This window comes from Apodemus sylvaticus, chromosome 16, assembly GCF_947179515.1.
Source record: "Apodemus sylvaticus chromosome 16, mApoSyl1.1, whole genome shotgun sequence".
Lineage (NCBI taxonomy): Eukaryota > Metazoa > Chordata > Mammalia > Rodentia > Muridae > Apodemus > Apodemus sylvaticus.
In genome coordinates this window covers 53940618-53967784 of record NC_067487.1, presented here as the reverse complement: position 1 = coordinate 53967784, position 27167 = coordinate 53940618, and the positions used below count along the sequence as shown (strand labels likewise).

Genomic DNA, 27167 nt, shown 5'->3' with positions numbered 1-27167 from the left:
AGAACCCAACACTCTTCTCCATGCCTCACTGAGTCGTGGGTCACGTGATTACTACATTGTTAGCACCAAACAAAAGACCCGATGGGTGAGCATTAGCCTCAAAGACACAAATATAGAAAATGGTAGCGTGGCAGCCCAGACAGGAAGCACACAGCTGCATTAACCCTAAAACACATGCAAAAGTAACATAATTATATAACAAATGCACATACCAAGTAGTCCTTTGGCTGCTTCAGGACTCTAGAAGTTGGGTTAGTAGGGCAACTACTAGTCTTTCATGCAGATGAGGTTCCTAATAAGCAACCATTTAAATACACTGAAATGTGACTTAAGCCTTAGCTTAACACTTCAAGAAGACTAGCCTTCCCCTAGTGAAAAGATTGTTGTGTAAATGTCTCTGATTAAAGTACTGAGTCAGTTGACCTACCTCAACCTTAGTGAGCTATAAGTGAGGCTCCTCTATCACCATTCTTTCTGACTCTGAAGAGCTCACTCTTGCTTGCAAGCAGCCTTTCTAATTGCTTCGACATTTCCATCTTTTCAATAATGTTTTATATAGCGCTATCATTTGAATGTAAAGTGTCTCCCACAGCATGTGTTTATGTAGTTGATCAGTGTGGTTGGATCTGGAAATTTCTAGAAGGCAATCCTTCAGACACACCTATCAGAAATATCTTAATTAAGTTAACTGGGATGAAAAGACCCTTTTGTGAATGTGAACTTGGACTTCCTGGACTTGGATCCTGAAGTGCACAAAAAGAAGAAAGCTATTTTATAAGAGTTCATGATTCACCAAAGAATGATACCCTGGACTCAAATAGTATGTAAATGCAAAGAGTGTTTTATTCTGCAGAAGTCCAGCATGCTGGCATCTCCCATTACCAAGATAGAGAAGCAAGTAAGTGAGATTGTTGGCCTGATTTAAAGCATATTAGGGGACTCCAGAGTTGATGACCTTTGTCTTACTCCATCTCTAGGGACAATCTATTACTGAGGCATGGGGACTGGAATCTGTTGCTGGGAAGATCTGGGGATTGTTGCTGAGGAAGTACCTGAGGAAGTCTGGAAACTGCTGCTGACCCATTGTCCTTGCTTCAGGCCAGGTGGCAAGGCAGCTTCTGAAGACAGGATGTGCCTGGACTTGCCTAGTTCTTGGAACCAAAGATTTAGGCCTTGTCTCTTGAACTGCCAATTTGAAGCCTGTCATGGAGTCAGCCTAGCCTTCTCAAGCTAAACAGGAAAGTTTCATTACTCTCTGCTTCCTAACTGTGGAGGTAACAGGACCAACCCCTCAAGATCCTGCTACCACGATTTCCCCACCATGATTGGTTGATTCTCTCAAACCATAAGCCAGAAGAAACATGTCTTCTCTTAAGTTGCTTCTGTCAGGTAGTCCAATGCACCAAGAAAATTGATGACTGCAGTTGGCAAAGAGTGGATCTGTTTTGGGTAGAACTATATAGAAGTTGGAAATGTATAGATTGGCTTTGCTTTGTGCATAATCTCTCTGGCTCATGGTCTACTGAAATGTGAATAAGTAGTTACCCATGTTCCCTCCATCATGGAGAGTTCTGCTTGCTGTCATTGCTTCCTCTTCAAACTATGAGCCCACACTGGGCCACTGTGACATCAACCTACTTGATACGCAAAGTTTTGCATTTTATTTTGTTTATGTTATATTTAATTTTATATATATATATTATATACATATATATAATATATATATACATACATATATCAGCCAAATGAAATAAAAGTTCAAGTACAAGTGTAGGCAGTATCCCAAAGTCCCTCAACAATTCTGAAAATTCTCCTAGCACCTCAGTGTGCTCGCCAACTCAGAAGTTCCTGATTAGAAAGCAGTATTTCCTTAAGACATTCCAAAGCCTTGTTTATGCCCCACCCACTCCCATTTCCTGCCATTTAAGCTCAGTGTTTTTCAGAATCTCAAAAATGTCTCCATGACTATCTTAGTCACTATTGTATTCCTCTGAAGAGACACCATAACCAAGGAAACTCTTACTAAAGAAAGCATTTAATTGGGACCTTGTTTACAGTTCTTAAGGGCTTCCAGTTGCTTACAGTCTTAGTCCATTATCATCATGGCAGGGAGCTTCCAAGCTCACAGGCAGACACTGCAGCAGTAGCTGAGACCTACATCCTGATCTGTAGGCAGAAAGACTGGCCTACAGAAAGGGTGGGCTTTTAAAACCTCAAAGCCCATCCCCAGGGTCAAAGTTCTTCCAACAAGGCCACACCTATTAATCCTTGCCAGTAGCGCTACTCTCTGGTGATTGAGCCTTTAGAAATATGATCCTATGGGGCCTGTTATTCAAAACAATAATCAGTAACTATTTTTTAAGTGTTCGATTTCCCTAGCCATCAGGAAAATACAAATTAAAACTACTTTGAGATAGCTCCTCTCCCCAGTCATAATAGCTATCATCTACAAATCTAACAGCAAACGTTGGAGAGGATGCGGAGGGAAAGGAACCATTAGTCACTGTTGGTAGGAATGCAAATTAATTCATTCTTAGTGGAAATCATTTTGGAGATTTCTCAAAAAAATATAAAAATAGGACTATCATATGTGCCAGCAATTTTACCCTTAGAGATATACCCAGAGAACTCCACATCCTCCCATAGGTATACTTGCACCCCCATGTTTATTGGTGTTTTATTCAGTTTAGCAAAGAATTAGAATAAACCTAATTATTCATTAACAGTTGAAGAGACAATAAAACTTCGAGAGGGGTGTGTGTGTGTGTGTGTGTGTGTGTGTGTATACTACTCCAGAAAAATTTAACTTAAAAATGGACAGAAATAAATAGAATGAAAGAGGATACAAAGTTAATGATGTTTTTTCTGACTCTAGTTACATTCATGAATTTTTTTGTTTTGGGTGGTGGTAGATAATGACACTGAAAATGTCAAATTTAGTGTGAAGCTTCACAGACTCCATGCTGAATGCCAATCCGAACTATAGAAAAGCTCATTAAGTTGTATAAATTTGGGGTCTGGTTAATTTTGGTATGTGGTATTTTGACTTATTTGCAATTTTTTTAAATAATGAAGCTTATTAAAATATCTTTTTTACATGGGTCACAGTTGAGGTCAATTACTATCAATTTTACTGATTATTGCTATTTTAAGAAAAGAATACTAACACACTGAGCTAACTTACTCCTCAGTCACCCTTAAGGAGATGTCAAAATATATATTCAGGGGTTTGTTTTTTTTTTTTTTTTTTTTTGAGTGTTTCCACACATTCTTCAGTCCAGACCCAATATGTTGTGGCTTGACTGGTGACAGTCTTCAGTTATTCAAACACTACCTACACATTGCTATAAAGACATTTTGTGGGTGAAATTGAACTCTCTGATCACTTGACTTTAAGTAAGAGATAAAATGTACCCAATCATTCCACTAGAAGGTTTTCAAAGAAAAGTTGAAACGTAAGGGTCAAAAATAAATAAATAAAAAATAAAGAAAATTGTGTCTATGAATAGAGGCACTCACCCTTGGTCATGAGCTCCAGCCTTTTATACGCATACTAGTGTTTTTCCCTGCATGTATTCGTGTGTACCACATGCATTCATAGTGTCCTATGAGGTCAGATGACCTTGGACCTCTAGAATGGAGTTACAGATGGTTGTGAGCTACCATGATCTAATCTTTGTTTGAACAACACGAAATTGGATGTGGAGAGAGAGCAATGGATATGGATATAGATAGACATGTATACTTACATACATATAGATATTAAACACACAGTTTAAATACACCTCCTACTGGTTCTGCTTCTCTGGTTGAACTGTAACCAATACAGATTTTGGTAGCAGGATTGAGGTTTGAGCACATGTGGACATGATGAAACACTTAGGGCCTCATAATCACGTGCTCACACCAGATTCAGAGGCGATGTCAGGGCTGATGTATACAAAGTCTAAGCTGTGCTGTAAAGAGCTAGCTATTTTTTTTTAATAAACATTTACATCTGCTGGGCAGTGGTGGCGCACGCCTTTAGTCCCAGCACTTGCGAGGCAAAACCATCCACATCTTAAAAAAAAAAAAAAAAAAAAAAAAAAACCACAGAGTGCCCTAAGAGAGGAAATTCTGTTTTCATTTTAAAATGCTCATGAGCCCTGCCCCATAATGGTAAACTAAATCCTAATAAGGTGAGCCGCTCTTTGACTAAAGGGAGAGAAGATGAGCTCAGAAAACAAGAACTGGAAGCTGTGTTACACTCACTTCCTGCACAGGTCCCCCCATCTTTCCTCCATCTCCAAAGCCCCCTGCAGTGACTTGTCAGGCAAAGTTCACTTGAAGTGAACGTTAAGTGATTGTTCTAGAATTCTCATAAAGATGACTAAATCTATTGTCCTGCCAATCATCCAGCTACAAGGTTTTTATGGATGTCCGCTCTCTCCAGTCACTTCCTTGAGTGACTAGATAAGCCATTGTCCTCTAGAGCTTTCTTTGTGGTTGGAGACTTAAAGGGGGGAGCAAATAAAACCACTTTAACAAACGTGAACAACAAACAACGTCAGAGCCTGGTAAGGACTATGAAGAAAAAGGTGCAACCAGCCGTAGGAGAGGAGCCATGAGAGGCTGGGGAGCACAGAGTTGTGCTCACATCTCCCCAACACACCTGATCTCATCTGTTGGAGGAAGCTAAGCAGAGTCAGGCCACGTTAGTACTTGAATGAGAGGGAATGGCATAGGCCTTTCTGAGAAGCTATAGCAGGAAATTAGATAATAACCTACTGTGGCTCTATCTTCTCCCTGGGAGAGACTTGTTTTCTCCTCCCTTGAGGTCGGATTGGTCACATGGCCTGCTCTGTCCATAAAACCTTAGTGTTGTGGTGCAGACTTAACAAGCATTCCCACTGGATGGGGGGGGGGGGACGGGGACTCACTGCCATGCTGTTCCCAGGATCCTGTGATCTTCAGTATATAGGGCTAGTCTTCTGGGACACAACAGATGCTTGGCCAGTCCCCCAGTGTCCGGCTTAATGATCCAACAACCATCAACTCCATCAGCTGATGTATGTGTGAATCTACTGATAATCCCCACAGAAGGACAGCCTATCAAGCCACAGGACATTGAGCTGCTGGTTATAGTGAACTCATGGAACGATTTGTTAGGTAACAGATAACTTTGAACTGTGAGGGAACTATGTACTCACTTGGGACTTTTGAGATAGGATTTGGATACTTCTACAAAGTCCACATTTCACTCTGCTTTCAACTTCCCAATCCTACATAAGTACCGCATGCTATTTTTGGCTTACTATGGAGGGATAGTCCTTTATGGTTGGCTGGTGTTTCTGTGTATCTCCCAGGCAGTACAGACTGTCCTTGCTCCGCGAATAACCTTTTCAAGGATGTTTGTTCGGTGTTTGTTCAACCTTGGAAGACAGATCGTTCTGTCTGCCCAAGCACAAGGTGGGAATGCTTTGTCCAAGCTAAAAAATGGAGACTCCAAAAGCAACATGTTCTTATAACACATGCCACGGACTGTGCAGATGTTACCCGGACCATTGTCTCCCCTGGCACAGAAATATTGCCCGTATTCAGGCTACTAGTAAAGCTGTTAATAATGAACCCATTTTCTCTTACCCAGAAATCTTCAGTCCTATGCCAGCCCTCATGAAAGTGTGGCAAGCTAATTTGTTACCTTCTTTACAAGAAGGTAAAACCTGAGACCTTCTGAAGCTCCTGACACCAATTAATCAAGATTTCTGTTTATAAAACTATCAGCCAAACCCATACAGGGAGATTGCTTAGCATCTGTAACACTCCATTTCTCAGCAAATTACCCTGGAAAAGCACGTTTTGTGCCTGTTCCCAGAACCCGAAGGACAGGGGCATCCACACACATCCTTCTTCCTCCTTTAAAAGGGCACAGGACAGAGGCGTGAGGCCAAACCCATCTCCTAAATAATGAAAGAGAAGGGAAATGACAAGCTAGGTGCAGATAAGCCCAGAACACAGAGACTTAGGAGCAGAGGGAAAACGTCCTTGTCTTCCTCTTCCTGCCTTTCCTCTACATTTGGCAAGAAGGATGCACAAACTCCATCCTGGCATGTTCTCTGAAATCACTGAAACCAGAGAACTTTCTCAGCCTTTATTTTAATATCTCAGGCAGCACTATCATGGTCCTCATCCCTCTGTCACATACAAGGGACTTCTCAGGCTTCCCAGTGTTTGACACAACTCAGACCTCTATTTCCAGGGCAAGCGAGATGAACACATTTGTTCCTAAGTCTCTGTGTCTTCAATTCAGTCATTTTTTGATTTTTTTTTTTTTGGTTTTTTTTTTTCAAGACAGGGTTTCTCTGTGTAGCCCTGGCTGTCCTGGAACTCACTCTGTAGACCAGGCTGGCCTCTAACTCAGAAATCCGCCTGCCTCTGCCTCGCAAGTGCTGGGATTAAACGCGTGTGCTACCACCACCCGGCAATTCAGCCATTTCTAACAGAAAGTTGTAACTACAATTTAAACTCCAGGGGGGTTGTGGGTGACCCAGCGCTATCAGGCAATGGAGAGAGGTTATGGAAGCAGGAAGGATGTCAGGTCTCCCTCGGCACAACAGCTCAAAGCACACTGATGTCCTACAGATCAGGAGATTTCACGGAAGGATCCCAGCTGCTCCCTCATAGGGCTTCCAGGCAAGGTCCTGGTTGTCTGCCTCGGGGTATATGTCCAGCGTCCCATGTCTTTTTACCCAGGATGGATACTCAGATCCCAGAGAACATGACTTCTTGTCAGCCAGAAGGTACTAGTTGCTCTAAGTAGACACAAAGCCTTGACTTAGTAAATCACCTAGCAAAGAGCTTTTAAAATGATTATTTGCAAAAATGCTGTGACCAATTAAATTAGACTCTCTGAGGGCCAGGGGTATATAGTATGGACCCTACAACTTTGAAAATAAATACTTAACTGATTGCGGTGTGCAGCTAGGAGTGAAACTTTATTAAGGTACATCCCTGGATGTGTAGATATCAAATCCAAAGGTTTCTCCTAGAATTTATTCCACTTGAGAGATGGGGAGATGAATGTGGACTTATATATGTAGTTATATATAATCAATTGGAAATTAAAGTTTTTATTCATTGGCTCATTCATTCAAGAAAACACTTGTTGATCCGTGTCAGCTTCTTCCCTTAGGAGGCCACAGTATGGGGGGGGGGGGGGGGGAGAGAACTGCAGTTTTAAAGCCACAGAGGAAGAAGTACAGAATACTACAAGAGCCGAGTGTCAGTCCCCCCTGCCTGGGTCTGGGCTTGCTCCTGACTGTCCCGTGCTTCCAATCACCCTGCACTTGTGATTGTGAATCTGGGTACCAACGAAATCATTCATAATCATTCACCAAGACAACCAACGCTCTCAATAACTCTTATGAAACCCTGAACAGCACTTTCCTCTCTGATCTAAATCAGTGATCTCCAGAAAGAACAAGAAAAAAACAACTAACATTCTTAAACCCTAAGGTTACTGGGAAATCCGGAAATGACACATGAGAAATAGAGCTTAGGCTGGAGACCCAGCGGATGCACTAGGCCACTGGCATGATCTGTGTGCAAGAAGAGCCGCGGAAGAACCTTCTGTGGACAATGATGGGAGCACAGGTGCCCTGAACATGAGAACCCTAGCAGAAGACAAGAGCTTGTTAGAACCTTGATGCCATCAAAGAGGAGATGTGCTATCCATACTTGGAAGACAGTAGAGCTGTTTCAGCCATGTGATCAAGGAGTACATTCCTCTCTCTCTCTCTCTCTCTCTCTCTCTCCCTCCCTCCCTCCCTCCCTCCTTTTCTCTCTCTCTCTCTCTCTCTCTCTCTCTCTCTCTCTCTCTCTCTCTTGCTCTCGCTCTCTCTCCCTCCTTCTCTCTCTCCCTCCCTCCTTCTCTCTCTCCCTCTGTCCCTCCCTCCTTCTCTCTCTCCCTCCCTCCTCTCTCTCTTCCTCCTTCTCTCTCCCTCCCCCTCTCTCTCTCTCCCTCTGTCCCTCCCTCCTTCTCTCTCTCTCCCTTCCTCCTTCTCTCTCCCTCCCTCCTTCTCTCTCTCTCCCTCCTCTCTCTCTCTTCCTCCTTCCCTCCCTTCTTCTCCCTCCCTCCCTCCCTCCCTCTCTCTCTCTTCTGCTATTCTTTTCATGTATTATAAGGAAGCACCTACTACAAAGTGATCTGTACATACAGACCTCTTTTCTGGGATGTTGACATGCACATTTTTTAATTTTCTGGAATGAACTGCATTCTTCTTCCCATGCTATGAAAAAGGGGAAATAATCTGGATTTGCATATCAGCCACACCTTGATAGCTGAATGGCCTTAGGAAAGTCATTGACTCTCTCCAGAGATTTGGCCTATAAATAAGAACAATGACCAGTCACTTCCACTCCAGACCTCTCCTGGTGAATAAGGAAGCTGGGAGTGGGCCTACCTCTCCTTTTCTCAGGCTGCCAGGAAAATGTCAGACATTCAGACAGAGCATGCTTACCAAAAGCAGCCTACAGTCTTTCAAAACAAGAAGTGTGTTTTGCTGGGAGAAACCAGCAAGGAAAAACTCCCTCGGTACTACAAAAACATCCAGGCTTCAAGACGCCCAGAAAGGACATTGAGGGCACCTACACAGACAAGAATTGCCCCTTCACTGGTAATGTCTCCATCCAAGGTTGAATCCTGTCTGGTGTCCTGATGAAGATGAAGATGCAGAGGATCATTGTCATCCACCAGGACTGTCTCCATTGCATTGAAAAATACAACTGCTTTGCTTTGAGAAGTGTCACAAGACCATGTCTGTGCACCTGTCCCCCTGTTTCAGGGATGTACAGATCGGCGACATCATCATTGTTGGAGATGCCCCTGAGCAAGATGGTTCGATTCAATGTGCTCAAGGTCACCAAGGCTGCTGGCACCAGGAAGCAGTTTCAGAAGCGCTAATGGGACTCTGGCCAATGCCCTAGAACAAATAGTTATTTTCCAAGTTACCAAAAAAAAAAAAAAAAAAAGGAACCATAACTGCAGGATTACAGATGAAGTGGTACAAAAAGGCTTCTGGTTCCTCGGTGGGCGCATAGCAAGTGTTCAAAGAGAAGAGCTGCAAGACTCTGCAGCAGCAAACCTCTTCCTAGAATGGAGTAACTCCAAATGTACGTGTGTGATATACACATGCATACACATGCACCTGAAGGCGGACACATGCACAGAGGTCTGTGGGAACTACGAGCATTGCGCTCCTCCATCTACCGTATCCCCTTGAGAGGCAGTCTCTCACTGAGCCTGGAGCTTGCCATCTTTAGGCGAGGCACGCTGGGTCCCAAACTGAGGCAGTCTGCCTGGGCAACAACTATGCATATTTAACTTACTGTAACACAACCTATCTCTTTTATAAAAGGTCAAAAATGAAATCTCTGTGTCTAATAAACAGTATCTCCCAAATCAGGGAGTATGAGTAGCTATGGAACAATGTCAGGAAACTGACACACCAAGACCCAGCTCTTTCACGGGCCAAATTGCAGTCCACCGGTAATATCCTGCTGTTACAGATCTACTTAGATGCACTGGTATTAGCACTTTATGCGTTTGCAGACCCTTCAGGTAGACAAATGGAAAAATGTGCAGAGTTGTTTCAAATTCAACAGCATTCTTTTATTTCAAAACCGCTGACCTCAGTTCCACCAAGGGAAACTGAGGGGACTCTGCAGGGTTGGGGATAAAAGAAGGTAAGGTGATACGGTTAATGAATCTGTTTCTTTGTCTGCTTTGGAGACATGGTCTCATGTAGCCCAGGATAGCCTCAAATTTACCACATACCCGAAGATAACCTTGTTCTTAACACTCTATTGCCTCTGCCTCCCAAGTCCTGGGATCATGAGTGTGAGAGATCAAGGTCATCTCAACAATAACAAAAGGCTTGGATCACCAATAAAAAGTAAAACAGACTTCAGTGGGGTAGACCAGGAAACCTTCTTTAAGCCATGGATTGTTGATGCATTTCCTTGTTCCACAGCTCCTTTCTTGCTCTCAGAATGTCATCCAAATGTGACACCCAGTTTCAATTTGTTCATATGGATAAAAACTTTTAAATCATCGGAAGTAGCCTGGGCAAGAATTCTCCTATGGTGTTGTAATACTATTCCTGGTTCTCAATTTGACTATATCTGGAATGACCTACACTAGAATTAGAGGGCTTATCTGTGACTCAGATATTGAGACTGGAAAACAAACATTTCTGATCTGGATCTTGCCAGGGATATCTTGAGGCTTTGAAAAGCTTAGGCCCAGGCCAGGTAGTACACATCTTTAATTCCAGGAGACTGAAATAAGGAGATCTCTGAGGTTAGCCCGGGACAAAGCAAGATCCAGATCCAGGCGTGGTGGTGACACACACCTTTAATCTGGGCCACACCTCCTGCTGGAGACCTCCAGGAGGACATACGAAGAAGGAAGATTTGCTCCTTTTCACTTGCTTGCATTTACTTGCCAGCACATCTGTTGGAATCTACTTCTACAGAAGACCAGCTGAAACACCTAGCCTTGTGGGACAGAACAGCTACTAAATTCTTAGACTTTCCATTCACAGCTGACCATTGTTGGGTTAGTTGTACTACAGACTATAAGTCATAATAATAAATTTCCTCAAGGTAGAAAGACATTCCATAAGTTCTGTGACTCTAGAGAACCCAAAGACAAGTATATCTTTCCCTTTGTTCTATTTTAAACAGATGCCGCATCCACATCTTTTCTGACAACATTTGGAAGTTAACATTTTTATCAAGTCTCTACAATGCGTCTGTTTTCATTCTTGTAGGAATAATTTTCTTCATTTTCATATCCATATGTCATTCTTTTTAAGTAGTATTTAATTAAATTATGTAATTACAAAACAGCACAGGTGACACAGGCATATTGGGAACAGATGTCAGCTGCTGCGTCATTACAAGTCTGCCTCAGAACTTGGTGCCCTAACACACCAATCACTTTGTAAACTCACATTTCCGCAGTCAGGGATTTTATATGGGCTCTGCTAAGTTTCTATTGGGATCAGTGGGACAGCTCAGTTTCAGTAGGTGACTGGATGTTGACTAAGGTGAGGGTGATGGAACACAGTAAGTTTCCAGACTATTCCAAGTGCCTCAATATGCAAAGACAGGCACCCTGAGCCCATGTTTAGACATGTCACAATGTCACTTCTGTCATGTTGCTTAAAACAAGCCAGAATGGCAGCCAGGGTCTAAGGGTAGAATTTGTTGTAATTTTTTTTAAATAAAGATTTATTTTTCATTTAATGAGTACGAGTATTTTGCCTATGTGTTTGTATGTGTACCGTATGTGTGCCTGGTGCCTGTGAAGGCCAGAAAAGGGTGTTGGGTTATTTGTAGTTAGAAACATGTGGTTGTGAATTACCTTTGGATTCTAGGAACGAAGAGTCCTTTGCAGGGGCAGCAAGTGTTCTTGACCACTGAGCCATCTGCCATCAGCATTGGAACTCTGACTAGGAACATGGAGTGAATGAAGAGAGAGACACACAGACACATGGACAGAAAATCTGGAATCAAGTGGGATTCCAACCCATAACCTCTGAGTGTTATGTACTACACTGGGGCAGGGGTTAACCTGATAGGAGATCTCTGTAGATGAACAGTCTCAGGTTATAGGCATCTGAGAGGAGGAGATGCTGCCCCCACTGACCGATCATTAACAAACAAAGTCTCAAGAAGAGCTTTACCACCCTTCTTGCATCTGCCCCCATATAGGAATGGTTTTGCCAATTTCCTATGGTCCAAAGCCTTGTAGTCCTCAACACAGGTGTGCCCATGTCAACATTACACATTGAGGACATCACTCTCTCAGGGTGTCCTCCACTCCCTACATCTCTCCAGCCCCCAGTCCTTGGTCAACAAACAACTCAAGGAATGAGAAAGAGAGAGAAAGAGCTTGAGATTAATCTTTGAGCTACAACTAGAAGGTGCCAAGAAGACAAATCAGCATTGTTTCCTGAGAGAACAGTGATCCTATTATCTTAGGAAATCCACTAAACAGAAATCATTTGAGTTCCCATTATTTGTATAGTGATGCTTGTAGAACAAATGGACCGCTCTTACCTTTTAAGTCATAAGTGCATGGGAATGAAATTGCTGCAGCCTCTAGCTGGTCTTCACTAAACGTTTCTACATCTCCTATCCCCCTTGAAGTTCTACTAGGGACAGATGCAAGTCAGCTACACAGTTAGTTCATAGACTGTGGTACTTATGATCTGAAGCAGCTAAAGCTGGTATGCCGCCACAGCCTCAATCCTACCTATTCCTCGTGAGTCACCATGCACTCTCCATGTGCCAAATGATATAGCTATAGAACTAAGAAAAGCCACCCAACCAACATAAAACTTTACACAAATGAGTAGCTATCTTGGTTAGTGTTTTACTGCTGTCAACAGATACTATGACCTATGCAACTCTTATAAAGGACAACATTTAATTGGGCCTGGCTTATTGGTTCAGAGGTTCAGTCCATTATCATCAAGGTGGGAAAATGGCAGTACTCAGGAAGATGGTACAGGAGGAGCTGAGAGTTCCAACTCTTGCTCTGGAAGACTGGCTTCCAGGCAGCTAGGATGAGGCTATTAAAGTCCATGCCCACAGTGACACACCTACCCCAACAAAGCCACACCTACTCCATCAAGGTCACACCTCCTAAAGGTACCCCTCCCTGGGCCAAGCATATACAAACCATCACAGTAGCAAAGCTTAATATATTGAGCCATTGAAATTTTGAGTTTTAACTTATACCTCAGTTCAGGCAAGTCTGTCATGCAGATGTTAGCCCTGAAGACCTGTCGTGTACAACAATAATGACCTGGTGTTTGTTTTCATTTGTTTGGGTGGGAGCGTGTGTGTGTGTGTGTGTGTGTGTGCATCTGACCAAGCATGAGGAGACCAAGCATGTGTGTGTGTGTGCATCTGACCAAGCATGAGGAGACCAAGCATGAGGAGTACAACCTGGGGGAAAGAAAACATTCGGGAAGCCATGCTAGGACACTGGGGTGGGAGAGGGACAGAACAGAAGGTTCGAGTTCAAGTGTTCAGAAAAGCCCTGGTCAGGACACTAACTGTGAGTGTGACCTGTTCCTGGGCAAGACTTGTTTTCCCTTCATGGAAATCTGAGGATCCTCTCACACATCTCTCTCCCATCTCCTTCTTCTTCCTCTTTTCTACTATCTCTTTCTATTGTAAATCACCATAGCACCCTTCTACTGCAGGTCATTGTCTTATAGGGTAGGACATTACCAGCAAGGTAGCATTGCATAATTAATTGTCTTACAAAGCACTATTACATAAATAAAAACTATTGTCTTTATAGGTTTGGCCAACTGACTATAAAATGAAATAGAGAAAATCTCCAACCCAGGACACGATTATTGTAATAACATCCATGAGATGGTTTGTCAGCCACTGCCCGGCTTGTAAGTAAAAGCTGCCAGATACTTGGAGAGGAGAAGAGTGGGCTCCAACTGGTGCTCAGAGCCTGAGGGGAAATATCTGGCTATAAACGAATATGGTCACATAGTTTCAATCTTCAGTATATGTCCTTTGGCCTTAAAATAAAAGAAAAAGGAGGGTCTAAGGATGGAGTCTAGTGACTTAGAGCTTGTTTTACATAAGCAAAACCCTGGTCCTGCCCCAGTACTGCATTAGAATGTGTTATGATACCACCTTCAGGGCCTAAAATGGAAGTAATCCAAATGCCATCAATAGGAAATATATATGTGGGGGGGGGCATGTATATACATATATGTGTATATATATATATATATACATGTCTATAGTGTACATTTGTGGGATAGTTTGGCTATAGTATATGTTTATAAATAACAGATGAGGAAAGCAGATTTGAAGCTTTGTACATACTGTGAAGAATCTATGTGCATTTGACAAGAAGAGAAGGACAGCACTCAAGCAGGATCTGGAAGGGAGTTCAGATGTGTGCAGGTTTTGACAACCCTGATAAAATAGGGGTGCTATTTGTATTTGACAACATTCCAGGGAATAAGAGAAGAAAAGCTAGAATGTAAATAAAAGGCCCCCAAATGAAAGTACCTAACTAGCCACTGACAAAAATCACCATTAACCTAACTCCCACTCTCAGAGCTGCCATCTGTGTTTGGCACTGAGTATTCTCAATATGGATAATGATTGTATAATTTGTAATAGGAAAGCATGCTAATGAGTGTGATCGATTTATTCAGAGAGAGGCTTAATCATTAAGTCTTTCCCCCTACCAAATAGCCTGCATGCCTGACTTTATCAGATATTTATGGATGGGGAAAAGTAATTTCAGCTTAATAGAAATGTATTTGGAGTCAGCGCTCTGGCTGCAGTCCTGCCATACACCAGCTGTGTAGAGCCAAACTCATGACCAAGGCTTCCTGGGTATCAATTTCTTCTTGTTGAAAATTAAAAAACCCTGAGGAATCCCCTAATACTTATGAAATGGTAAACCCCATCCTGACTCCAGGAAGTCAGTGCGGCACAAAGGGAGAGCTCTGTGTTCACAACAGCAGTGGTCCAAGATTCCTAAGAAAAGGCCTGACAGAATGTGTCTTCAGAGGCACTCTGGCCTTATTAGATTAGAAGTCACCACTTATTTATTTAGCAGATGACACTTGCATGGTACTTGTTCCAAAGTGGGTCCTACTGACAAATATAAACTCATTTAATCCTTATAGTCACCTTGGGGTGACCGGGATATCACATTCTCAGTTCACAGCAGAAGATGCTGTGGTGCCGAGAGCTTAATTAGCCCGTGGTCACTCAACCAGCAGAGCTAAGGCTTAATTCTGAGCATCACCACTGATCATGACTCATGTTCCCACTGGGACACACCCTTCTGCTCATATAACCCCCTTTCTCAACTTTCCAATGAAGTTTGTCATTTCATAGGAGAGAAGGAAGGCTCAAATCTAAAACTACCCAGAGCATCTTGCCTTGAGGACGCTCAGGATGCTTCAACTGTTGTCCTCGGCCCTTAGTGTTGCATGAGCTTGCATAGGTCCTTCTGGGTCAACGTTACCAGAGCCTCCTATCAATTTTACATTGACAACAAATCACAAGGGATTTGGAATAAGGCTTTTAAATGGGGCACAGAGGGCTACAGAGGTACATCAGCAGTTAAGAGCACTTATTGCCTTTGCAGAGGACCTGAGTTCATTTCCCAGCACCCACATGGTGGCCCACAACTGTCTGTAACTCCTGTTTCAATGGATCCAGTGCCTTCCTCTGGCTTCTGGGGGCATCAGGCATATACAAGACATATACATACATGCAGGGAAAATATTCATACATGTAAAATAAAAATGAATAAATCTCTAAAGTCATAGAAGTACAATAAGCATGATCAGGAGTCCTCCAGGGAACCATTGCAGCCACACAGTCAGGTTCTGAGATCCCTCTCAGCATCTACAGGCTAGCCCTGGCCCACCAAGGCCCTACAGATTCCCCAGCTATATCTAGTCCTAAGTAGTTGTTCCTACCTCAAACCCAGAGTCAATGTACCAAACATGGACCATGTTCTAATTGCAGACATTCTACAAATGTTCATTTTTGTCTATGTGGTCTCTGGTGATTCTTACTCATTGTGGACTCTTTATTTTGTGTTATATAACTATTAACTTGTGAGACAATATTAAGTGCACTTTAATTTCAAAATTCCAAGGCTTCCTGGCTCACCATAACTCTAATAATGTATTATTGGTCTGGGACAAATCTTTATGTAACAACAGATCAATATTAATGAATTCTTAGAGTAGATACTTGCTCCCATCCAGATCCAGGCATAATCTAGTTATGAATATCTTATCCTCACTTCCACAGGTAATAATAAATACATAAACGAATACCAGCATATAAGATGAAAGAACTGGCCGGGAAGCTCATCGTAACAGGTAACTATCACATGATCTCTGCTTTCGTATGTAGTCTAAAACTCTGAATGTGGTAGCCTCTTCAGTTTGTGGTATATGTGTGTGTGATCACAGAGACATAGGTGCATTTGTGCATGCATATGTGAAGGTCAGAAGTTAACGCTAGGTTCTTCCCCTATCACTTTCCCTGCCACCTCACCCCCTCCTAATATCGGTCGGTTGATTGATTGGTTTGTTTGTTTGTTTGTTTGTTTGTTTGTTTGTAGAGAGGGTCTCTCAATGAACCGAGAGCTCACTATTTCGGCTAGACTGACTGCCCAGCAAACACCCAAAACCTGTCTCTGCTCCCTGAGAGCTAATACCACCAAATGAGTACTGAGAATCCAAACTCAGGTCCTCACGCTAGCACACCAGGGGAGTAAAAGTACCCACTGAGCCACCTCCACAGCTGTAACTTTTATTGGTGTGGGAGACTCACTGTTGGTCTTGAGCTTGAGATCTTTTGAGAGGAAAGCCTCCCATTCCCCACGATGTCATGGTAGCCAGGGATGTTCACGATTACAGTAAGCTCAATCTTCCTATACAGACTCATTTACCAATCCTGGTCTCAGAACCTGACCCCTCCCAGGCACACAGCACACTGAGTTCCTAAAGCTGCTCCCAGGCACACAGCACACTGAGTTCCTAAAGCTTCTGAGTTTCTTCAGCTCATTTGTTGCCCTCTGCACGGCACCTGGGGCTTCAGTCTCTTTGCTTTGATTCGTAGCTAACACACTAATCGTAGCATACATGTTCCTTCTAAACTGCTTATGAACGTTTCGTGTCCTGCTATCTCCTCTTGGATTAAGTTGATTGATTTTTTACTCTATGGTTAGATTTTTACTTTTTATTGGATTTTAAGAGGTAATTCAGGAAAGGAACTTACCGAGGTCAGGCAGAAGCCTGCATTTGTTTATTCTTAAAAAGTTCTCAGCAAGAAGAACATAAAGAGTCATATTAAGAAACGCCATTGTTGTTAGAGTTGTTGTCCAGTCTCGGGATAGCCCAGGCTGCTTCTAACTTGCCATGAAATTGAGGGTGACCTTGAACTTCCAATCAATCCCCCTGCCTCCACCTCCTGAGTGTCGGTGTTACAATCCTGAAATGGTTAGGTTTCTAGATAGACCTCAGAAGAACCTTCTGTGGGAGTGTGGTCAACTGCAAGCCTCCAAATACCTCCTCTTAGAATCAGGGTAGTGTTTACATCAAGGCCGTGCTATCTCTGATCAATGGCCACAGAAAGTGAAGGGGCCACAATCGGGGACAGATGAGTAATAAGTCACCTGTGCCAGGCGCTGAGGCCCACCAGCCTGAGCAAGACCCTCTCAGAACCATTCCACCTGCCGTTCCTGTAGGTTTCCTCTAACAAGGTTGAGGCCTGCTTCACCTCATTTCCATAACCCTGCTCCCTCTCATGTCTTGCAGAGAGATCTCCCAATGTTTCATGCACAGTTAAAGCTCTCTTGGATACCTAGGTATGGAGATACATGCTTTTAATACCAGCACTTGGGAGGCCGTAGCAGAGAGATTTCTGAATTCAAAGCCAACCTTGTCCACATAGAAAGTTCCAGGCTAACTAAATCTACAGCTGTAACTCCAGCTTCAAGGGATCCAGTGTTGTCTTCTGGCCTCTTTGGGCATACACACACACACACACACACACACACACACACACAGGGGTGGGGGGGAAGGGCGCGCGGGAGACAGACAGTTTGGGATGGGCTTAGAGAGATAGCTCAGTAGTTAACAGCTCTAGTTCCTCTCATGGCTCACATAGAACTCACAACTGTCTGTAACTCTAATTCCAGGGGATCCAACATCCTCTTATGTTTTTTTTTGGGTGCCAGGCATGAATGTGTTACATAGACATAGATAAGACAAAACATTTATATACATAAAATACATTTATTTATTTATTTATTTATTTATTTATTTATTTATTTATTTATTTTTTTTTTTGGTTTTTTGGATTTGGTTTTTCGAGACAGGGTTTCCCTGTGCAGCCCTGGCTGTCCTGGAACTCACTCTGTAGACCAGGCTGGCCTTGAACTCAGAAATCCTCTGCCTCCCAGAGTGCTGGGATTATAGACGGGCGCCACCACCGCCCAGCAAAATACATTTCAAAACCCTCTTTGCACATGCATCTTGTGGGAGGTGAACTGAGGACAATGCCCACCTATCTCAATTAAGGTAGCTTGCAGATGTTATAGGAATACGCAAAATAAATAAATAAAATTTAAAAAACAAATATGCATAGATTAAGAATAGTCAAGATATATATTATACAAAATAACCAGTGCTTTAAATGTATATTCAACATGGACCTAATAAAAATCTTTTAAAAACACAGTGTAACATAGGAATGTGTATATGTGGATATATACCTTATATATACATACATACACACATACATATCAAACTAAATGTGTGTGTGTGTGTGTGTGCATTTGACTCTTCAGATATCACAATATCAAGTAGTTGTTTCTGAATAGATAGATTATGAACACACACACACACATACATATATATACATATACATAACTACATAAATGTATGTACATTTGACCCTTTAGACATCACATTATCAAATAGCTAATTCTGAGGAGATAGATTATGACTGCTTACTGATTTCTTTACCAATTTATTTTCTAACATCTCAATAATCAAGCATCACTACTTCTATTATCGAAAAACAAAGATATACTTCCTTCTTTCCCTCTCTCCATATACTTTGAGGTCTGAAACAGTCTGAATTGATAGAGCTAGTCGGACTCATCATTGGGGGTCAGCCAACAGGAACAACTAAGTAGCAAGAAATACAGATTATAACGGCAGAGCTTAAAATATGTGCTCGGCAGATTCCAGATGTTCTCAAAATCCAAACTGCATTTAGGAATCCTGATGGAGTTTTGGAAGGGAGCAAGCAGATGCGGTAGCAACCTGCTGAAGACTGCTATGTTTTGTTTCAATGTTTTAAAGGAAATTTCTACCAAGTCCATGTTTACACATCCTGCTTTGGTCTTCAGTTTATCGTTTATCTGGTAAGGAAGAACACTATATTCTTCCTGCTGGCCACGAGCTTTCCGTTAGAGTCTGTGGAAGAGATGAATTAGTGGGTCTAAGCTAGCTTGGGACATGTGTTCTGTCCTCCTGTAGCCAGCCTCACCTGTCTCTCCACCAGAAGCTGCCTCTGTGTTTTCTGTTTATGAGGAACTCCCGTGGCTGTAAATAATATTAATAGTGCCATCGATATAATAATAGTAAGAGCTAATATTTGTTGGATGACGTCTTTGTGCCAGCAAACATCCTACTCTCTGCCGTGCACTGAACAGCTCACCAAGTCCCCAGAGGGATTCTCCCAGGGAAGTGTCAACACCACTCACATTACAGAAGCAGGCTCAGATGAGAGGTCAAGGAACTTGCAGTCCTACAGAAATAGGGCAAGGCGTAGCTGGGTGCGAACACAGGAAGTTGCCAAGGAGAAACAAGAGGCCAAAAGGCACATCTGCTCCTCAGACACAGGGCCAGCTGTCCTTGTCGGAAATGAAAGTCGGACAAGCCAGATAAGCAGAAAGGAAGTGAGATCCCACCGGAGAGCAATCAGTCAAAACGGACAAGAGGGCAAGGAGCTAAACGCGGGAGAAGGTAAGCAGAGGCCCTGAGACAGGCTGGTGCACACACAGAGGAAGTGGGGCCGAGGGCATAAGAAGGGCACTGGCAAGTAAGTCCGGGGAGGTGTGCGGAGCAAGAAAAAGCCAAGAGAAGAACCGAGCGAGCATGTGGATGTCGGCATGATGGACAGGCGGCGTGCGGAAAGTCACTGACAGCGTGGCAGGACCATCAGCCAAGAGGAAGAGGGAGATGCCTGCCGGGGTGGAGAGGGGGCCACTCTAGGGAAGCAGAGGAGGGGAAATAGCTGGGTTGAGAGGGAACTGAATCATCTCCTGTTCCCTGCAGCTTTAACCTCAGTCTTCCTCAGCGCCTGTGCCAAACAGGGAGGAGATGAACTCCCACAGGGCTTAACTCTGTAGAGCGAAATGGGACACACCAGCTGCTTTTGCATACGTTGTTGGGAGTGGGGTGGTCAGCTGTCTGTATTGGGAGGGATTCCCAGAAAGAATGGCATGATTAAAAGTAAGGAGATAACACTTAAAATGGGGAACCCCTCCCCTCCCCACAACATGCCCAGGGTTACTCTGGCTCTTCCCTTCCCGGTCCCTTCTGAGACGTACCGGAGAGCTTCATGCCCTGCATGACCTCCAAAATGCAGCCATGGGAGCACGGTACAATTCACATGTTTAGAAGATGCAGTGGCTCCCACTTACCCCAGGACAGGCCACACAGCCCGGCTTGGCACTGAAAGCCCTTCACTGATAAGACCATATCCCTATGTTTTCAACCTTAATCACTGAAGAGATTCAGTAAATCTACATCTTGACAGCTTTAATCCTGCTCATAAATGCCCCAAAGCCAATGTGAGAGGATTTAAGAAGTAAAGGCTCTGGCTTCCTTCCCCTTCTAGCTTAGCCACGGATCACAGGGTTTACCATCACACCACGTTCTTCAGGTCCAGAGGAACAAGACGACAAGAAACATTGCCAGCTGCCTCCTGAGACAGATGTCAGGTCTGTAGGAGGTGACAGGGCTGGGTCTCTGGACAGCAGCTTTCTGAAGAGACAGTGCCAACAGAGAAGAGAAATCCTGGTGAGTCCAGCATCAGGAAAACAAGAACGGTGAGCCGGTACCCCACAACTTCCGGTAGAGAGTGAAGCTAGATCTGACAAAAAAGACAGATAGCCACAGGTAGTCAGACTTAAAATGAAGCGAAGTTGCCTGAATCTGAGGAGGCTGCTAAGAAAGCGCAGGTCCCTCATATAACTAAGTTTCTTAGGCCTGTGTTCTTTAGTCCAAGGCTCCATCTTTCCAACTACTCTGTGGTCTCACTGGGTAGCACCTAGTGTCCTTTATTGTCTTTGACACACAGCAACTGTTCACACTCCTGCTAGCCAACTCCTGCCCTGTGGTCAGAGCACTCTATGCAATACACACACACACACAAAACACAAATACACACCACAATGCACCACCGCACTATGCACACACATACACACTGCCATGCATACAACACATATATTCCACCATGCACACACACATATCCCACCATGCACACACACATATGCCCTATACCACAAACAACCCATCATGTACACACATACATATACACACACTACACATACAAACACACCACACCACACATACAAGCACTACACATACACATACCACACCATACATATACATACTACACATATACAACACACATCCTAACACACATATATGCGTACATACCATACCATATGCATACCACAGACATATACACACATTTCACACACCACACATAAACCATATGCATACACACACACCAAACACCATGCACATACACCATTCATATAGCACACACATACACCACATATCCACACCTCACACACACACACACACATGCCAAATACCACACTCATGGAACATACACACGTATACCACATATATAACACATTCATGAACATAATCCCTATACACAAACATGATTCCATTGCTGTCTCCAGAAATAAGGATGGAAATTAGTTGGCCTGCTCCCCAAGAATTCATAGACTTTTGGGCAGTGGTTGGCTCAAAATTAGGTGTGTGACCTATTGAACCAACAAGATGCAATAATACTTTGTTGGGGCAGTAGGAAAAAAGGCATATGCTTTTCCTGGTAGAATTTCCATAATCAAGATGAAATGGCTATGTGTGATAGCTCATACATTGCAGAGTTTTAAGCAGGAGGATTGTGAGTTTTAGACTTGGGCTACATGCACAGTGACATCATTTTACACACACACACACACCACCACCACCACCACCACCAACAACAACAACAACAACAACAACAATAACAACAATAAAAATAAATAAAATAAAAATTACATGGCCCTGAGCTGTCAAGGAAATCAAGCTTACAAGGGATAATGGGGAAAAAATGAGAAAAATAGAACTCTATCCCCACTGAAACCTTGGATCAGATAATAACTGAAGACAACCTGTCCTAAGAGAGCCAGTGAATCCCTGTTCGTCTGAAGCCAGTATGGTTTGATCTAGCCTCACAATTGAAAATGTTAGGACCCAAACAAGATCGGAAGCTGAGGTTAATAAATTCTCATTGCCATGGAGGCAGGAAGCTCCAGGCACACTGCTTTGATAGCTTTTGCCGGCAAACCTTAACCAGATGCTGTGTCTCTCTCAGGAGGAAGATGGTAGGCAAGATTGGGCCAACTCCCAACACCTCAGCCGCCCCTAGCTTGCTGGAGGTAAAATCAATTACCCTTGGATCAGAGACACTTCAAAACACCTGGAGAAACAGGCAGGTGCCGGGACCCTTCCATCTTGCATCACCAGGGTCCACCCACTTGTCCTCTGTCCCCCAGACTCAATGAGAGAGAGAGAGAGAGAGAGAGAGAGAGAGAGAGAGAGAGAGAGAGAGAGGTCTCAGCAAGCAGAGAGAATATGATAGCTCATGGAGCAGTGGAGAGTTGTAGCCCCCCCCCCCCTGTAGCTACCGTGAAAACATACCACGGTGCATTGTGGGCATGCGTGCTACACGAATGCTTCCCAGTGGGTAGAGGGAAAGCACCGTTCACCATTTGGGACAGGCCTTACTTATTTTTAGAAAACCCACAATCATGTGTGTCTAAAGAGGGGCGATTTACATAACAGTAGGCAAGGGGCACTCTGGGATAACGGGGAAGTGCTTGACTGGATGTAGGGTGGAGCAGGGAAGACTCTAGAAAGGCTGGGTGGGCATCAGGGGAAGCGGGAGAGCCCGGAGGGTTGAAGCGGAGGGAGGGAAGGAGACAGTACACTGCTGTTAAGGCAGGCACACAGTACGGATCACGCAGAGAACGAGCAGCCAGGCCTGAGGCCTGGCAACTACAACAACCCGAGGCAGACAGCCTGCTCCCTAAGCCTCTTTCCACACTTAGCAGATGACGAGAATAAGAAGAAATCAAATTAAACAGCAGCGCTATCAAAATGTCTTCTCTTCCTCCTCTTCATGATCATCATCATCGTCATCATCATCATCATCATCATCACCACCACCATCACAATCATTGCTAAATCAGAATCAAGAATCTAGGATAAAGAAGAAAAGGCCCCAACTGTTTCTTGAGGAGCAGGACCACCTTCCAAGTGACCTCTAAATGTAAGGATCTAGTTTTGATACATACTTTCAGGGAAAGCTGAATGGCGATATATTAACATGGCCTCTATTCTACAGTGGGGAGCCTCCCTTCAGCACCACATGCTTCACCAGTGGCCCCTACCTGGAGAGTGAATGCAGGCTGACAGTTCATTTTATTGTTTAATATCGTCAAGCCATGCTGGGCTGGCAGAACAGCTGGGCAGGCTTAAGGTTCTCTCCCTCCCCTCCCCCCTTCCCCTTCCTCTCTCCCTCTTCTCCATCTTCTCCCCTCTCCTTCCCTCTCTTTCTCCCCCTCTCACTCTCCCTCTCTTCCCCCTCCCCCTCCTGTTCCCTCTCCCTTTTCCCCCTCCCCTTCCCACCCTTTCCCTCTCCCTCCTCCTCACCCTCTCTCTTTTTGATACATAAGGCTCACCTGGTGATCTGGTTAAAAAATTAACTGTGAGAACAATAGCATCTCTATTTGTTCTGATGACAGAACACTTCCACAAAAAGTCAGACAAGTCTATCGAACATAAACAGTGAGGTCACACATGTGGACTCCATGGTGACCAGCATATACCCCAGTTGCAACTGAGCAACCCCAAAGTACTACACTGTTGGGGCTACTTGGCCTAGAGGACACAAGCGGGGCAGACTTAAGAACACAGCCAGGATATTGCAGATGCTCGCCCTAGCTCAGGATGTCTCTTCTTCACTAAGAACTACAAATAGGAGGAGAGAATCCAGTGAGCTAAGGCCACCTGGGAACCCATCCTCTGTGAGCAACCCTTGAAGTGGGTGTGCAGGGCTGCCACCCTTGGCTGACTATGATAGTGGGTTTTCATCTCCGCTAATATGCTTTTCTGGGTGGAAGTCGGGCTCAGCACATCGTGAGTAGCCAAGGCCCCCGCATCAGCACCACATCCTTGCTGCTTGTTAGCAAGAGCCACCAACATCTCAATTGTTTTTGTAGTGACCATCGGTGATGTCGTATCTGTCTTTGTCCCTGTGGGCCCTCATCATACCAGCCCACATCCCTACTCTTACCCCTCTGGCTGTACTCAGCTTCTGGGCTAGAGTCGGACTCTAGGCACCATCGATGGACTTCCTGGTGCGTGCACCCCTGTGTCTCCTGCTCTGGGCACCCAAGGAGCAGTCGCTAAGCTTTGACACTTGGACTATACCTGTGCTCAGGATCATGGCCACTGACAGGAAGGCAGGATTGCCCTGGGTAGAACCTAGTCAGAGTTCTATATGGGGGAAGGATGTTCTACTGCAGGAGTTCAGAGCTTTCCAAAAACTCTTGTCTGTCTTCGGATAATTGCAAGGAGTGGTTGAAGCATTCCTGGAAAAGAGAAAACAGCAGGAAGCTGTTATAGAAGAGTCTAGGAGTGGTTTCTAAGTGAAGCCAGGAGGTGGATTGCCTGACAGAAGAGGCTAAGCAAGAGTACTCAAGGAAGCCAGAATGGGCGGCACACAACGAAGAGCTGGCGAGAACCTCTCTATTCTGTTCTTTGCTGTCTATTCATTTTGTGTCCTTAAAAAACACAATACTTGTTACTGTTTATAATAGGCTGACAGTTCTCTTTAGAAGAGAATGCATTAATTGAAAATTTTTACAATCCTGACTTAAGAGAGCATTGCTAAATATTTATCCCTGTGGCACCAATCCGTTGAACACTAGAGATAACCGGAGACATAACAATCCAGATGTGAAAGGCCCAGACACCTGCTCTGACAGCTCCAGATGTTGCTGGAGGATCTTATCCAGGAGCTCCCAGGCTTCCCCCCTGGGGATCTTGTCAAAAAATGGACTCTAAATCAGTTGGTTTGAAATAAGAATCTATATAAGACCTGAGGTTTAGCCATTTTAACAAGCCTCCCAGTCAGGCTACACATACACACGGCACTGGGTAGCACATGCTATGTAACCAGCTTAGAAACTCACCTGAGTCAAAACTGGAAGCCAGAAACTGAGAGAGAGTAAGTAGTCTGACTCCTCAGGACGGGATAGCTCGTGACAGCTTGTAGAGTGTCTAACCTGGGGCTTCATGTCTCCACTAATTCACACAAACATGCCACAGATCAATATTACCATCTACCTAGAGAATGAGTACATTGATTTTCTGTTGTTAATTTGACGAATAATCACAAATTTCTATTTTTAAAAATTTAGATCTTCTTTTTGTATTAATGCTTTCCCTGCACATGTGTATGTGCCTGGTGCAGACACCAGAAGACAGAAGAGAACACAGGTGTTGGACGCTGAACCCAGAGACTCTACACAAGCAGCAAGTGCTCTTAACCAGGGAACCATCTCTCCAGATTCACCAATTTGTTTTTTGAGACTGATATTTATCTTACTGTGTTAACGATGAACCTCATAAATTTATTTTAAAATGAATTTAAAATATGATCCTGCAGCTGAGAAGCTCTAAGAACAAGTGTGGGCAAGGCTGAGTTCCTTCTGGGGTTCTGAGATAAAAGCGATTTTCCTGCCTTTCTAACTTGTAGGGCCCGGCACTCCTTGGCAGGTGATCCCTTCCTCTTTGTATTCAAAGCCAGCAACACATTGCCCTAACACTTGGTCCCTCCTCCTGTCTTACCACACTGGGGACATCTCTGTCCCCATTTTTAAGGGCCTACAGGAAAAGATAAGCCTCCGACTTACACGGGGCAGTCTCCATCTCAGAGTATGAACCGTCACCAAATGTGTAGTCTCTTACCACACAGCTGAATGTATGCAGTTTCTGAGAATTAACGCAGCGACATCTTTGGGGGCTAACCCCCTAGATTAGCCAGCCACAAAAAGGAAACTAGGATTTGGGGCCTGGAATCAAACTCATACGCGTCTGTCCCACAGTGCACGTTCCTCCCAGTTTCCTCTCTCTTTCAACAGCAGCATCTCAAGTCCAGCCTCCGTTGCTGCGGCTGCGCAGTACAATGCTTCCGGACACGTTCACGCACAAGGGAGACAGACCCTATTCGGCACTCATATTTGCCAAATTCTACTGACAGCATCTCTTAGACATCCCAAATTACTCATTTTTTCCCAATGGGCCGTTATACCCTTAGGCTTACAGTAGCTTCTAGACTGGTCCAGAATCCACCTCCCATCCCAGCTGCAGGACTCAGACTTTACACAGCGGGCCTGTCCTTGCTATTCTTGTAGTCGTTCACCTTCTGAGTCTCGTAGATTACCAACATAGGCTGATCTTGGCCAGCAAGTCTCCACAGTGGCGAGTCGGGCACCAAGCTTCCCACTGTCCTTCCTATCCCAGCCCTAGGGGTCCTCTCGGCTCCACCGTGCTCGCCACCCTCACCCTGCCCTCGCCACCCTCACCCTGCCCTGAGCGTTCTTATGTAGTTCACTTACTGCTCCTTCTGACTAAACCTCTAGCGTCTTAGCCTCATGTGACCTTTTCGCCACTTTCCCCCACTAATCGCGTCCACACATCAGCCTGTCAGCTCTGCCTCCGTGAGGTCGATGAGCCCGCAGCATCTCTCAGAGGTCAGGTCACCATTCCACTCTACATGTCTTGGCAGGCTTGATGAGTGTCCTTCCCAACACACCAAGTTCAAAGCAAAGCAGATTCTCCTGACTTTGTCTCTCCTTGTCATCCTAGCACTCAGCCTAGGGCCTGTCATGCACAGGCGCTCAGGAACACAAAACACTGGTTTAGTAAAAGTTGGATGAATGAGGTTTTAATTCTCAGAATCATTTGCAAAGGAAGCTATTATCCTCATCTTGTCAACGAGAATGTTGAAACAGGCGAGGAATGTTAAACTCACTGTCGCACCCTAGTCCCTTCAGCTCCCTTAATAAAAATATCTTCATCTAGGAGACCCCTAGAATCTAGGTGGCTTATAACAGACTCTTGTCAGAGTGCTGGAGGCTGAGAAGCCTCACAGTAGGCCTCAGAGTTTCAGTGTCTGCTGTTCCTTCTTGCTTCCATTGGTAACCACATGGGTAGAAGGAACATGGTAGTTCT

General features: G+C 44.2%; 1 long non-coding RNA gene and 1 pseudogene across 3 annotated transcripts; both read left to right on the top strand.

Annotated features, from left to right (window-relative positions):
- The first annotated feature begins 8468 nt into the window (after positions 1–8468).
- Positions 8469–8941, top strand: LOC127666666 (40S ribosomal protein S11-like; annotated as a pseudogene).
- A 10413-nt stretch (positions 8942–19354) lies between these two features.
- Positions 19355–27167, top strand: LOC127666951 (uncharacterized). Of its 3 annotated transcripts, none has more exons than XR_007973745.1 (5): positions 19355–19604; positions 20482–20692; positions 22240–22303; positions 22979–23196; positions 25405–27167. It is a non-coding gene; the product is annotated as an uncharacterized LOC127666951 (long non-coding RNA). The 3 variants fall into 3 exon arrangements; XR_007973744.1 differs by having other exon boundaries at positions 25352–27167; XR_007973746.1 differs by having other exon boundaries at positions 19358–19604; positions 23117–23196; positions 25352–27167.